This window comes from Natrix helvetica (genome assembly GCF_964273705.1).
Source record: "Natrix helvetica genome assembly, chromosome: 2".
Lineage (NCBI taxonomy): Eukaryota > Metazoa > Chordata > Lepidosauria > Squamata > Natricidae > Natrix > Natrix helvetica.
Window position 1 is genome coordinate 35,993,929 of NC_138552.1, and position 14,893 is coordinate 36,008,821.

Consider the following 14,893-nt stretch of genomic DNA (forward strand, 5'->3'; position numbering starts at 1 on the left):
GCTTGAGTAAATTACCAGGCATGCTGTGGTAAATGAAATGTTAATCCTGCACAAGTTTTAAATATGATTTTCTCACAAAGGAATTGATTCAAGATAAAACTATCAGGACAGTCAAGGTTACATAGAAAATGAATTTATGTTATTTTAAAATTAATATTATCCCGTTGTGTAACATTTTAACTGATTAAAACAGGAATAAGCTCATCACAGTGATTCATGCATTGGTAACCTCACAACTTGATTAATGTGATATGTGAGGCTTTCCTATACAATATGGAACCTGCATTGATACAATGACTAAGCCAACCATAGCAATATGCCATCATCACTGAAAGAGATGCATTGGCTATTCACTTATGAGTCTACCTCCTCCATGCACATGTATATGTCTTTGTTCTTTATGTATGTATGTTTGTCTTTATCTGTATTTTATCTGTTTTGATTGTACGCCGCCCCGAGTCCTTCAGGAGAGGGTTGCGGCTAATCAAATAAAATTATTATTATTATTATTATTATTATTATTATTATTATTATTATTATTATTATTATTATTATTATTATTATTATTATTATTATTATTATTATTATTATTCATTTGCTACCCGGCCATATTTAATTATTTGATAGACTCTAGAAGGATCTAAATAGCTTGAGGCAGGATAATTGAGACAATGTTCCACATAGATCTGCCTGATAATCATTGTAATAATCAACAGGATCATGTAATCATACTACACTGTTCTGACCCCCCTCTTCATACGCCCAAAGCACTCTGAGACAAGGATTCTGTACAATGATTTATTAACACACAGACTAAACCTTGGCAGCAATCCAGCACAGACTAGACCTTGGCAGCAATCCAGCACAGACTAGACCTTGGCAGCAATCCAGCTTGCCAAGATCAAACACAGACGCGATAGCGTCTCCAGCTCTGGTAAATATGTTGATTCCTGCAAATAGCTTCCAGAAAGTCATTCCTTATATACAGCCTTGAGAGGAGCCTAATTGCAACCACCTGGGTCCAATTATCTCCTGTAACTGCGTAGCTGTTCTCTGCGTCTATCAGCCCTCCACTGCGGAGCATCCAGAACCTATTCCCTTGTCTCCTCCCCACTGCTCCATGGCAAGTCAGGAGCACACTCCCTTTGGCTTTCACCACTGCTCCATGCCTCAGGCGCCTCCTGGTGGCCAACCAGCCTCTCTGATCGCTGCTCGGAGTTGGAACCCTGTCCAGGGTCCTCCACATCTTCCAGAGCCGACTCATAAGGCCCCTCACTGTCGGAGTCTGGTTGCAGCTCCAACAGCTCCTGCTGGCCCACAACATTACACCCTGTAAATAATTATTAGACACCAGTCAGGAAGATTCAAGACTATCTGGTGGCAAACTAGTGAGTTTCTTTATGTAATTCAGAGGTGGGTTTCTGCTGGTTCGGCCCGGATTGGGCGAACCAGTAGTGGTGGCAGCGGCGGGCTCCGCCCACCCACTCAGATGCTTCTGTGGATGCACAGAAGCGTTGTGCGCGCACGAGTAAACTGGTATTTAAAAAATGGAAACCCACTACTGGTGTAGTCAGTTGGCCATTCACTCTTGGCTAGATTGGCCAAGAGTCTAATCCCACAGGGTACTGTTTATAATTCTGCAGGGGTCTTCTCTGTTACAGGAAGAACTAAAAATGCATCAATCTTATTTCACATTTCACATTGTATATTAACCAATAATAGACTTATATGACATATACAGTCTACCTTTCTCCAAGTTGTTTACAAGGATGTATGTGATATTCTCCCTTCCCCAGGCTTAGATTTGAGTGAGTAATTTGGACATTTCCCCCCTTCCCATGTGCTCATCAAGAAGATTTCAGAACTAAGAAAGGTGATTGCACAAGGGATGTTTTCTGGATTCCTTGATGTGGGTTAATTGTCACACTGCTGAAACATCATACAGTGGTCTGGCTTATGAGTTTTATATACTTTTATTGTTTTAAATGGTTTATTTAAAATGGTAAAACATGTATTTTAATATATACAATCTACAGACGTATTACCCGCTCTGCATTTAGTGACCACCTCGGTTAGTGACTGTTTGGAAATATGACAGCTAAAACAGAAATTTAAAAAAAAATCATTTTCCAACCAATGGATGCATTTACAACCTCATTTCAGGTGCCTGAAAACAACAGATGCCAGAGCAAGAATAAGGCTATTGTAGATGCATGACACAACTCTGTCTGAACAAGAGAGTGATGTTTGCAATATCTCTCTCATTCTGTATGTGTGTGTGTGTGTGTGTGTGTGTGTCATTTAGCTACTATGTCACTTCACAAGCAAGTTGTTGGAATGGAATTTAGTTACTAATGAGAAATAGATGTGTGGTATTAGAAACAATGTATTTTTTAAAAAAATCCTACAAGAGTATCTTCTTCTCTGTGTGCCAGCGTGTGAGTACATTCAGATTATTACAACCACATGGCATCAATGCAGCACAAAAGACAACTGAAGCCCTCAAAAACATCCCAAATATACCAAGAGACCCAGCAGACCCAGAAGAAAAAACAGGGATCAACTACAGTATACAATGCAAGGACTGCAACAACCACTACATACAGAAGTAGTATTCAGCAGATTCTAACCAGTTCTGGAGAACTGGTAGAGGAAATTGTGAGTAGTTCAGAGAAACGGTAAATGCCACCTCTGACTGGCCTGCCCCCATCTATTCTCTGCCTCCCAAATCCCAGCTAATCGGGAGGAAATAGGGATTTTATAGTATCCTTCCCCTGGAGTGGGGTGGGAATGGAGATTTTACAGTATCCTTCCCCTGCCATCCCCACCAAGCCATGCCACGCCCAAAGAACCGGTAGTAAAAAAAAATGAATCCCACCACTGACTACATAGGACAAACAGGCAGAAGACTGGCAGAATACACCCATTTCACAGCAGATGGACAGACTTAACCATAATTTCAACTTGGAAAACTATGGCCATCCAAGACCAAGCCAAGTCTAAAAATGCTACAAAATTCCTGGCAACCTGACACTCTTGACAAATTGGCCAAATCAAACAGACACATAGACATAAACACTATCTACATACAGTGCAAAAGAGGCAATCAACAAACCAAAAAGGGAGCAAAAATAACTTCCCTATCAGCAATCAATAACCAGATGAGCATAAATTAACAGCAAGATAAACAATCTAGAAGTGAACAACATTCCAAAGAACTGCCAAACAAGCCAATAGTAAACAGCCCAACCTAAAAAAAAAAACCCATCGACCACTCCCACCAACACTAACAAAATATAAATTGAGAGCAAACCCCACTTACCAGCACTGATAATGTTATCTAGTTTGAGTAATGAAACATCTGAAGAAAACAATCAATTACAGACAGCATAACTCCTGTCTGTTAAGGATTCCTCAAAAATAAAATTATATTTATGCATCACATTCCAAAGTTGTTTATTTGTCTTCAGCTGATTGGAACAGTAAATATGTGAGTAGTCTTGTCTAAAGTTCCCAACAAATTAATTCCTGGGTAGATAAATAAATAGTCCCTATAACCAGTATTCCTAAAATGACATATTTTTCTAGTACAATCACTGATACACAGCTGTAATGCTCTAGTGTTAAATGGCCTCATAGCATCCCTCCTCCGGTTTTGATGTTATATTGTCATTCTGTAATTTTAAAATTTCTAATTTTAATTTTTTAAAATGTTTTAACGTTAATTTTCATATGTTTTTATTTATTGGTTACATTATATTATGCACTGCCCAGAGCCCCTCTTTGAGGAAGATGAGAGATTTAGAAGTATGAAATATGAACAAATTCATAAATAATAAGTTTGGCTGGGTTACCAGGTTGTCATACATCCATCTTTAAATTAAGATTCATGGTTTATGTTGTAAGTACCAGTCACATTATTATCTCTCCTTTGGAATGAGTTCCAAATGAGTGAAGTTTAAAATAATTACTTTATAGTAATAGATTAATTTATTTTAGTAATTATGACTAATTGGCCATGATTGGCTTGTTTACAAAGCTCAAGAAGTATAATGATGATTTATCAGGTGATTAGTGTTATATAACTTTAGAACAGAGGCTTTTTTTTAAACTAATAAAACTGGCTTGAAACATTGTGCCAGGCCCTGGTTTCTGGTGCCCATACTTAACTACACATACACTGTGCTAATTCAAAGTAGCTATAATTTGTTTGTGTCAGCTTCAGAGAACCATTTTGGAATGTTCATTTTGGGATACCAACTTTGTTCCTGATAAAAATTATTTGCAATAAGGGAAGCTTTCTTAATCATGCAGATTCAGTGCCAGATCCCCTCCCTCCCTCATTTCCCACTCCTCACCTCCGCCTCCTCTCCTGTCCTCTCTCCCAAGAATTCCTGCTGGCTTCCCCATTTACTTTGCCTGTGGGAAAGTTGCAGGCAGTGGCGGGTTTCTAATTTTTTTTACTACCGGTTCACTCGTGCTTGTGTGATGCTTCTGCGCATGTGCAGAAGCATCCGGGCAGGTGAGCGGAGCCTCCCGACACCGCTACTACTGGTTCGCCCGATCCGGGCCAAACCAGTAGCAACCCACCTCTGCTTGCAGAGAGAACATTAGTGGGGAATCTGTCAGAAAGTTGCAAGTCCAAAGTGAAGCCTGTGATCACTGAACCAGTTGTTAAACCTGCAGGATCCCACCGCTGCTAATACAGTGGAATAAATTAATTCCTAACATCTACATTATGTGAAGACAGCCTTCCTCAAGAAAACTGGCTAGAGAATAGAGGATTTTCAGTCCACCTCATTTGGCGGCATTTGGAGCTTTGGGAACCTGCATTGAAGCATCTAAGGCTATTCATAACTGTCCTATACAGTGTTAGAACAGCTAAAGAAATTTGTGGTGCATAGAGCAGCCTCCTTAAACAGATCTTGTTTTTAATGCAACATTTGTTTTTGTTTTTAATAGAAATTAGTCAGTTGTTTTCTCAATAGACTTCTCAGGTGCTGGTGATAGCCATTCCTTGTTCACTTGCAGGCAGTCAAGGCAATTCTGCAAAAGAATACGGTAATAATAATACAGCTTTCTGCAAAAGAAGGGATTTTTCCTTAGTGCCCCAAAATAGCGATACATTTGTTTTCACAAGTGAGAACATCTTCCTGTTATGCAGCTTTTCCAAATGATAGCTTTAGTCAGGACGTCTCCATGGAAAATAACTGCAAATTCCAAAATAAATCTGAAATCTGTATAATGTTGCCTTAGACATATGTTTTGATTTCTTGATTTATGCACTAATAAATTGTGCATTTATATCATCGTCCTTTTAATAGGCTATATTAATTGAACCCATTACTGTTGCATATCATCTTTTATGACCAAAAATTACAGTTTTTATTCTGAGGAAAAAGTTGTCGTAAATTATACAATGGGCAAAAGCGAAAAGTTTAACTATCATGCTGTCACTGAACATTTTTTGGTAAGTGGGTTTAGTTCTTGCCTTTTTCCTCACCCATTGTATCTTTCTTCCTACCTTTTATTACATTAATATTCAGCTTATCCTTTTTGATCTCAGGATGTTGTGTGTCTCCTCTTACTATAGCCTCATAAGTCCAATCGTGTAGGTAGATTCAGGGGTGGGCTGCTTCGCACATGTTTGGGCGATCCTCCAGCTAGGATTCTGCCCAGTTCAATGAACTCCCAAATGCCACCCCTGCCCTTCCCCACCTGCCTCTCAACTCCCCTCCCAGTTTTCATCCTCCCAGGAATAAGTTTTCATCCTCCTGGAGGCTCAAGGAAAGCCTCCAGCACCAGGGGAGGGCGAAAAACACCCTCTCCCTCCCGTTGTGGTTTAGGAGGCCAACTAGGCCACACCTACCATGGCCACACCCACCCAGTAACAGGGAAGTAAACCCGTTGCTGCAATTTTTGAAGCCCACCCCTGTGTAGATTGGTCTATGTTGAGAAACTAAAAGATATTTGAGTATTATTTTGACAAATAGCAAATTTTCATTAATTACCAGGTGTTAGCTATTAGTACAATAATACAAAATTTCATTCTAAGTCACATTATTTGATATATTCATGCTGTTTTCCAAGAAAGTGAAATACTGTTTTGCTGATAGAATCATTATGGATGTATCTGTACACCCATAAAAATAGTAACAATATTCTAGCTGGCAAGGCAAACAAAATGGCACAGTGAGAGAAAGTAAAAAAAATATATAGATGACCATCTACCTTCTCTGCCCATATTTTATTTTGATGTTGCAATAATACAAAAGAAGATAAAGGTCATTAATATTCGTACTGAAAAGAAAATGTGATGAGTCTCTGCTTTGTGAAAAAGTATGCAAAGACAACCAAAATACAATCCTGGAATCAAAGAATGGGAAAACAGAAATCAGAAGACAGCAGTCTCTCTGATACATCATTGGGCATAGTTCAGATTCTCCTTTAAATCCCATCATGTTGGAACACGAGGAAGTATTGGCTTTTTCTGAAATGAAATTGTGAAGTCTTCATGAAGACAAACTTGGAAGTTTAATACAAATGCATACAGTACTTTAAAAGGGGGGGGGGGCTATAGCAGATTGAAAGACACAAAAGCACTGAATAACGTTGTATATTAAGCCATAATACAGTTTGTTTGTGTCTTAGCATGTTATGTAAACTCAATCAATGATTGTTTATTGTTGAACGCATTCTATAAACCCATTCTTGTTTTCAAACTATCTTTAAACAAATTCATGTGTTCCTTATCTTAAAAAGAGGAGAAACTACACTGTGGGTTTCTAACAACTGCAGATCAGGGTGAAAAAATGTTTCAAACTCCTGTTTTAATTAAGCAAGTGAACACATTTTGAAAGCTGCAAGTTATGGTAATTAGAGAGATAACTCATCTTCTGTTTCTCCACTCACCTGCTTTACCTTCTTTGAATTAAATTACTTTTAAGTGTTGGATGGATCATTCTATTCCACCAAATTGATCCTATAATGGTGCTGTATAGAGGAAACCTCGCTTGGTGTCCAAATTTCCACATCAATTTTGCCAGAATTAAAACCGGAATAACCAAAGGCCAAGCTCATGTTGATTACACACTCTGGAAAGAGCTGTGCCTTTTTGATATATAGAAAGATGATGTAATTTCTTCCTTCTTATCCATATCCTTCAGCCCCATCCAACCCCATTCCCCACCCCTTTTGATTTCCCTTCATTCTGCATTTGATCTTTGCTGATGTTTAATAAATAATAAATAAATAAATATTTATTTATTTCTTAGCCGCACCCTCTCCCGAAGGACTCGGGGCGGCATACAATAAAACATATAAAATACATATCTGGACAAGACATACATATAACAAAGACGTATACTAAGACGTGTACAAGGAGGAGGTGGGCAGATGGATAAAAACAATTAAAATCACAATATTTAAAAACCCCTAAATAAATAAATAAATTCCATTAAATTACACAAATAAAAAACCCGTCAGGAGCGATATAGTTAGATCATGGTTGAGCCAGGCCAGCTACTTGGAATAGGTGGGTCTTGAGCTTTACACGGAAGGAGCGGAGGTCAGAGGTAGTCCTAATAAATAAAGATCAAACTAAATTTTTGCTAGCTGAGCTCCATGTTGTGTGAGTGATACTGTATGAATAGAGAGACTGACTAAACTGGAAATTATCCATAGGAATTTTCCAGTGTTAGGAACAGTCTAGCTAAAGAGATGCAGTTATACAAACATTATCTATGAATAGAATTATATTTAATCTGATGATTACATTATGAAAGAGAACCTTGGAATTTTAAGTCATTTTTCAGTGGGAATACTAATTCATAATCCAAGTGTTAAGGCATATCCGGTTTCCATGTTTATTGGGGGAAATAAAATGAACCAAAAATCGTGGAGTAAAGTTTATTCCGTTTGTTTATAACATGCAATTTTGGCGGTAATGTCAAATATTACTTGTCTGAAATAGTATAGGTTTTCCTGCCTGAGCTGGGGTTGGACTACACCTCCAAGGTCCCTTCCAATTCTGTTATTCTGTTATTTTTGTGTTCTACCTATTTTCACTAAGTCAAGGACAAACATAGGGTTTACTATGTCATTTTATTTTAAAAAACCGTAATGTAGTTTGTGTAGGGTATTTTTGATACGGCTCACACACTGTATTCTGGGAGTTCCAGAAACCACAGTCTTAGCAACAAAATAAATATTCAACTAAGTCCCAACACTATGTTTCCTTAACAGCCAGTAATCAAATACTATACCTTGTCCTGACCGCACCAGGTTTATTTGTGAATAAACTTTCCTTTCCTCCTCATGGAAATAAAATATAAATAATAAGAATAAAATAAAAAATTGTTAAATTGCTTTTTTCTTCCCCTATGAATCTATGCTTGTGATGGCAAATCATTTTTGCTTACAGATTGCTTACTATTGGTATGTTGGCAATGATATACATTTGGACTCTGTTATCTAATCATGCCTGCAGGCTGCTAGGATCAGTGAACAAATCGCACCTTCAGGCCAAAGGCAATCTTGAAAGGGTATATCTTAGGCTCTGAATTAGCAAGCTCTATCCACACCCACCTTATCACTAGAGGAGGAAGTAACAAAGTTATGTGCAATTGCAATATAATAATTTGACCACACCTACCACCCCAGTAGGGATGCAGTGGCTCAGTAGCTAAGACACTGAGCTTGTTGATCAGAAGGTCAGCAGTTCAGTGGTTTGAATCCCTAGCGCCGCATAATGGAGTGAGCTCCCGTTACTTGCCCCCAGTTTGAAAGCACATAAAAATGCAAGTAGAAAAATAGGAACCACCTCAGATAGGAAGGTAACAGCGTTCTGTGTGCCTTCAGCGTTTAGTCATGCCGGCCACATGATCACGGAGACAGAGCTTCGGACAGCGCTGGCTCTTTGGCTTTGAAACGGAGATGAGCACTGCCCCCTAGAGCCTGGAACGACTAGCATGCCTGTGTGGTGGAACCTTTACCTTTATCACCCAGTATTGGGTGTACACATTTTTGGGGGAAAAATCTTGATTGAAATTAGGCGTAGGATATACAGATTATTTCTTGAAGAAAATCTATGCCTGATATAATCAGTACAATTCATAATAGATGGTTTCATTTGGTTTCCTCCCTCTGCTAATATTTTTACAGAGGAAAAGTCTTATCAATGACCATTGCTGTTAAATGTGCTGTACTTTAGGCCACTTTAGTATCATACGGGAACTTAGTCAATATCAGGTTACTTTTAATTACGTTCGATTTCACTGAATTCAATAAATTGTTTCTAAGCATGATCAGAGCTTATTAATTAAAAGGATAATAGTATTAAGTGATATAATTATTATAATAATTATTTTTACTATAGCCCCCGAGTCTACCGGTTTGAAGCATGTTTATGTGGATCTCAATTTTGGCCGCAAAGATTTACTGGAAAATATTCATTATACTCATGTATTGCTCAGTATGTTTTTAGGGATGTAAACATTTTGGCAGTGACTTTGAAGGAAAGAGTTTTGGCAGTGACTTTGAAGGAAAGGGTTTTGGGAACTTGGGAACTGACACAAGACATGCCTCTCTACTGGCACCTTGAGCAGTAATAACAAAAATATTTGAATCAATATACAAACTGAAACTTAGTATTAATTTAAAAGGTGAACTTTTTGAACATTTTAGTACAATACATGTCTTTTAAAAAAATATATGAACACAGTCTGTACAAAAACAAATGTAGATTACATAAGGTAAGATTTTACTATTGTCAGTAGGACCAGTGTAAAAAGGGAAAAAGTACAATCTACAATGAGATCAAATGTACACAAAGGAAACAAAATACAAAGTACAATAAGATCAAATGTACAAATATGAAATGAGTAAACAAAATAAATAAATGATATAGTAGTTATACAGGTATAGTAGTCCTGGACTTATGACCACATTAAGCCCAAAATGTATATTGCTAAGTGAGAAATTTGTTAAGTGAATTTTGCCCCAATTTTACGACTTTTCTTGCCACAGTTGTTAAGTGAATCACTACAGTTGTTAAGTTAGTAACACAGTTGTTATGTGAACCTAGCTTTCCCATTGAATTTGCTCATCAGAAGGTTGCAAAAGGTGATCATATGACCCTGGGTCACTGCAATAGTCATAAATATGAAACAGTTGCCATACATCTGAATTTTGATCAAATGATCATGGCGAAGCTTCAAAAGTCATAATTCTGAAAATAGTTATGTTACTTTTTTCAGTGTCGTTGTATCTTTGAACAGTCACTAAATGAACAGTTGTTAGGCAAAAACTATCTGTATTATTATAGCTAAAATTCTTCAATATAATTTGTATCTGAATCTAAAAAAAATCAATTTATAGGAAGATTGACATAAATCATCCTATAAAATGTTAAAATTACAGTCAACCATAAAGAATTATTGAAATAAAAATATGAGGGTAATTATTAGCGTAAGTGTAAAACTTGGTTACATTTTAAATGTTAGAACGTGATAGAAGAAAGTCAAAACAAAATTCTTCAGACCAATCTAAAATTTGCACAACAGATGAAGGATGAACCATTATCATGAGGCTGTTATAAAATGGACAATATAACTGCACATGAAAGGTAAATTTAGTTGAATTCTCAGCACGAGGGCAGGTGTGACTAGCCACAGAGACTAAATTTCCTCCATGGGAGTGCTAAGCATAACTTATTGAACCTGGTTCTGAAAAATTCACAACTATGAACTGAGCAGGAATAAACAATTCCAGAACGTAACTTTAAGTCATGCATGTTATTCCCAAGATTTGGCAGCCCTTACAATCTATACGGTGTTAGCAATTTACAGTATAATTGTAAGAGCGAAAGGAGAAAACAGGAAACATTATAGAAAAGCTAAAATGGGACAAGTAACTTTTTTTCTGGAGAGAGTTTAAACATCTATTGTGTTTCTGCTTTTAATAGACACCTACAAACAGTAAACACTTATTAAAATGTTGCTGGGGGCATTAAAAAGAATTATAACTTTTCAACTAAGAAAGGCATCTTGTCCAGCTTGACAGATTGTGGGCTATTAAAGATAAGGTGACCAACTGTCCTCCTTTAGGGAGGACAGTCCTTCTTTTGTAAGTTCTGTCCTCCCTCGAAAAGTGTCCTCCTACATGTCCTCCTTTTCAATATTTGAAGACTAATCTGTTGCGCGTTATGTGACGTATTTGTATTTGACATGACAATTTGTCAAGACTCGGTATAGTGCGGTATAAGACGCAATTATGAGATGCATGCGCTCCGCACGGGAGACCTTGAGAGAGAGCGCCGCATGCAAGTGGCTTTGTTTACTTCTTACCGAAACACAACACGGCACATACGCACGCAGTAGACTCACGGCACGTCGGCAATTGAATGACTCACGGAAATTATTTCTTTCTCAGTGAATATTCAATTATACAGAGGTAAGTACAATTCACGTTTTATTAAACAGTTTTAATGGTGTTTTTTTTTACTTCATCACAAGTATATTGAACAGATACTGAATCTTGTGTTGAATTTTTATCTAAAGAAATGCTAGACATTAAAATAGACGACAATTGTCTCTTTGAAGAAATTAGAAGACTGAATGTATATTTAAATTCTGAAAAATTAATACAATGGGAAAATCAACATGTTGAAATTGATAAAAGATGGGTGGATATTTTCAGCCATTTCAAAAATGAACATATTCCATGTGAACATTTATTTATACTTGTTCAATTTACGTTGTGCTGCCCTGGAACTAATGCAGCAGTTGAAAGAGTTTTTTTCAATTGCCAATGATTTTTCGACAAGTGAGAAATCGAGATTGAATGTTGATACTCTAGCTGCAGCACTTGCCGTAAAATTCAATATGAAGGATATTTCTTGTTCAGATATTTCCAATATATTGTTAGAAGATGATACATTGACAAAAATATTAATTCAATGGAAAAGTACTCATTTAAATAATAATTAATAGGCATGTAAGCATGATTACAATATAAAATGTTGCAAATGTTTTTATTATGCATATATCATATTTTAGTGTATTATTGTTGCAATGAATAAAATATTTCTTTTATTTACGATATATTTTTTCAAATTTATTTGTCCTCCTTTTCATTGCAAAAAAGTTGGTCACCTTATTAAAGAGAAATCAGTTCACAAAAATCTTGTAAATGACAGTGTACATATCTGCTTTCAGGCCAAAGGTAAGGCAGAATTATGTATTAGGCCAGGGGTTTCAAACTCAAGACCTGGGGGCCAGACCCAACCAACAGGGTACTTAGATCAGGACCATGGAACCACACTGGAAACAGCAAAGGACCAGCCCATGATGCTTCTGCCAGCAAAAATGGAGCTCCATTTTTGCTGGCAGAGTGTTGAAGTATGTTGTCATAGCTGAAAATGGAACTCAAGAGCCCATTTTCACTGGCAGAGCACTCCGGCCACCCTAGATGCCCCCAACACGAATAATGTCAAGCTGGCCATGCCCCCCAAGGTCAAACACAACCCTCATGCAGCCCACAATGAAATCAAGTTTGACACCCCTGTATTAGGCCCTAATTTACATCTTATATTAACCTATAAACACAGACTTGCGGTCATAGTGACCGCAACAGTTTTCCAAAATGTTCGGAACACCCCTATTTTTAGAAATGGACCATTCTTTTGTTTTTCCACCAATAAGAGTGTGTTCAGCATCATGCTTGAATAAGTTATTTGGGGTTTTCTGCAGTGGCATTTGAACTTGAGTTTCAGTCATCTTGACTGAATCTTTGTTAACTTTTTTTAAAATATAATGTCGGGGCCAAGTGTTCCACCAAGAAGAGTGGGATTTGGTGATCCAAAACCTCAAAGAAACTGTTCTGAAATGGTATGGAGAAGCAGAGAATGATCTGAGTGACGTGGAATCGAATTGTGACAAAAATTTTGCAATGGACGATGAGGAACTCGCAGCCGAGTCTAATACCAGCAATGAAATTGATGACCAGGTACAATTGATGACCAGGTCATGCAAAAATTTATATGGCAAGAACAAATTCAAATAGCCTTTTGCACCTTTTGGAAGCAATGGATCCAGAACCGCTAGTCACAATATTGTTGTACAATTACCTGGACTATGGGTAGCAGCTAGAAATCTTGGAAATGCACCTACTCCCCTAGAGATTTGGAAATTATTAGCACCATCATTCAGTTTGACTGCTGTAAAAATTAGAGAAGAAAGATTGAAGTTCAGGGATGGAGAAACAAACAGTGACCTGTTCAATGTGGATTTGATAGAGATCAATACATATTTTGCTTTACTGCTCTATACATTAATTCTTAGGTCCAATCATAAAAACATCGAATGTCTTTTTGCTACTGTCATTATGACCTCATGTCTGTAATAGCATAGCCGAAATAGTACGTCTGTGGTTAAGAGTTCAACTACAATTTGTTTAACCAGAAGTTGCTGAATAAATAACAGTTGGCTAGATTCACCCAACACATTAACTCATATGCTGCAGTGTACAAATCATATTGCTGGATTTATACATCATATCCCTCAAAATGAGATCAGCCCTTGAGATTGGTGTTAGATAGGGCAATGAGAAGGCAGACTCAGGTTTAACACAACAACAGCTCTTTATTACAACAGTCAAGTCTGTACAATCCAGCAGCAGTTAGGTCTGACAGCTCTCCTTTTATAGGGAGCTGTCAGACCTTTCAACCAATCAGATTAAACCTCTGTTCCGCCTGAACAGAGGACTGGAATAGAAACCACAGTAGCTTGTGTTAATATCTAACACCCCTCCCCTCTTGGTCGGGATGTTACAATTGGTTACATAGGCCTTGAGGTAGGCGGGTCTTTGTTTTGCCCTACCAGACCTGCGCAGTTCATTTGGAACTGGCTCTTCAGGCAAGTCGGATGGACCTGTCTGCTCTCCAGCTCCACTCTGTGGAACCTGCTGGAGCTTACCCCAGGCCGTGGCTCGAGTTCCTTAGGTTTGCTCGCATGGAGCTCACTGTGGGCCTGCAACAAACTCAGATAAGTCTACCGGACATTTCGGGTTTGAATTGTCTGTGAAAGGAGTGAATGTTTGCTCCTTTTGGGTAGGGCCTTGGTCGTTTGGTTTCAGAGTTTCGTCTGGTACCCTAAGATTGGAGTGGGAGAGGCGACCACGGAGTTGGTCAATGTGCCTCCTCCAATTTCTACCATCCTCTAGCTCTAGTAAGTAAGAGCGAGGCCCGGTGATGCCTATCACCATAGCAGGAATCCACAGAGTTCCCCCGGCATAGTTGTGGGCGTATACTGAATCCCCTATGCTGAAATTCCGAATCTTGCTTGTGGAGTCTGGGGGCGATGTGGCAGAGTAGTTTGGGTGTAGCCAGTCTAAGTGGGACCTTAGACGGCGACCCATGAGAAGCTCAGAGGGGCTTCTCCCGGTGGTGGCACTTGGCGTAATATGTTGGATTAGTAGATAGTGATCAACCCGTGTTTGCCAATCACCCGGGCCCATTCTGGCTAGGGCCTCTTTAGCAGATCGCACCATTCTCTCCGCCTGACCATTGGAAGCCGGATGGAATGGCGCGACCAGGGCATGCCGAATTCCCTGGCTAGCTATGTAGGTCTCGAATTGCATGGCCATGAATTGGAACCCATTGTCAGAGACCAAGACATCAGGCAGGCCGTGCGTGGAGAAAAGTCTCCATAGCACCTTGATGACTGCCTCTGCCGTGGTAGAGGTCATCAGGGCTACTTCTAGCCATTTCGAATATGCGTCCACAACTATGAGGAACGTTTGGCCATGAATGGGGCCTGCAAAATCAATGTGCACCCTAGACCAGGGTGCCTGAGGGCTCTCCCACTCCTTAGCAGGTACCTCTGGGGGAGCTGGT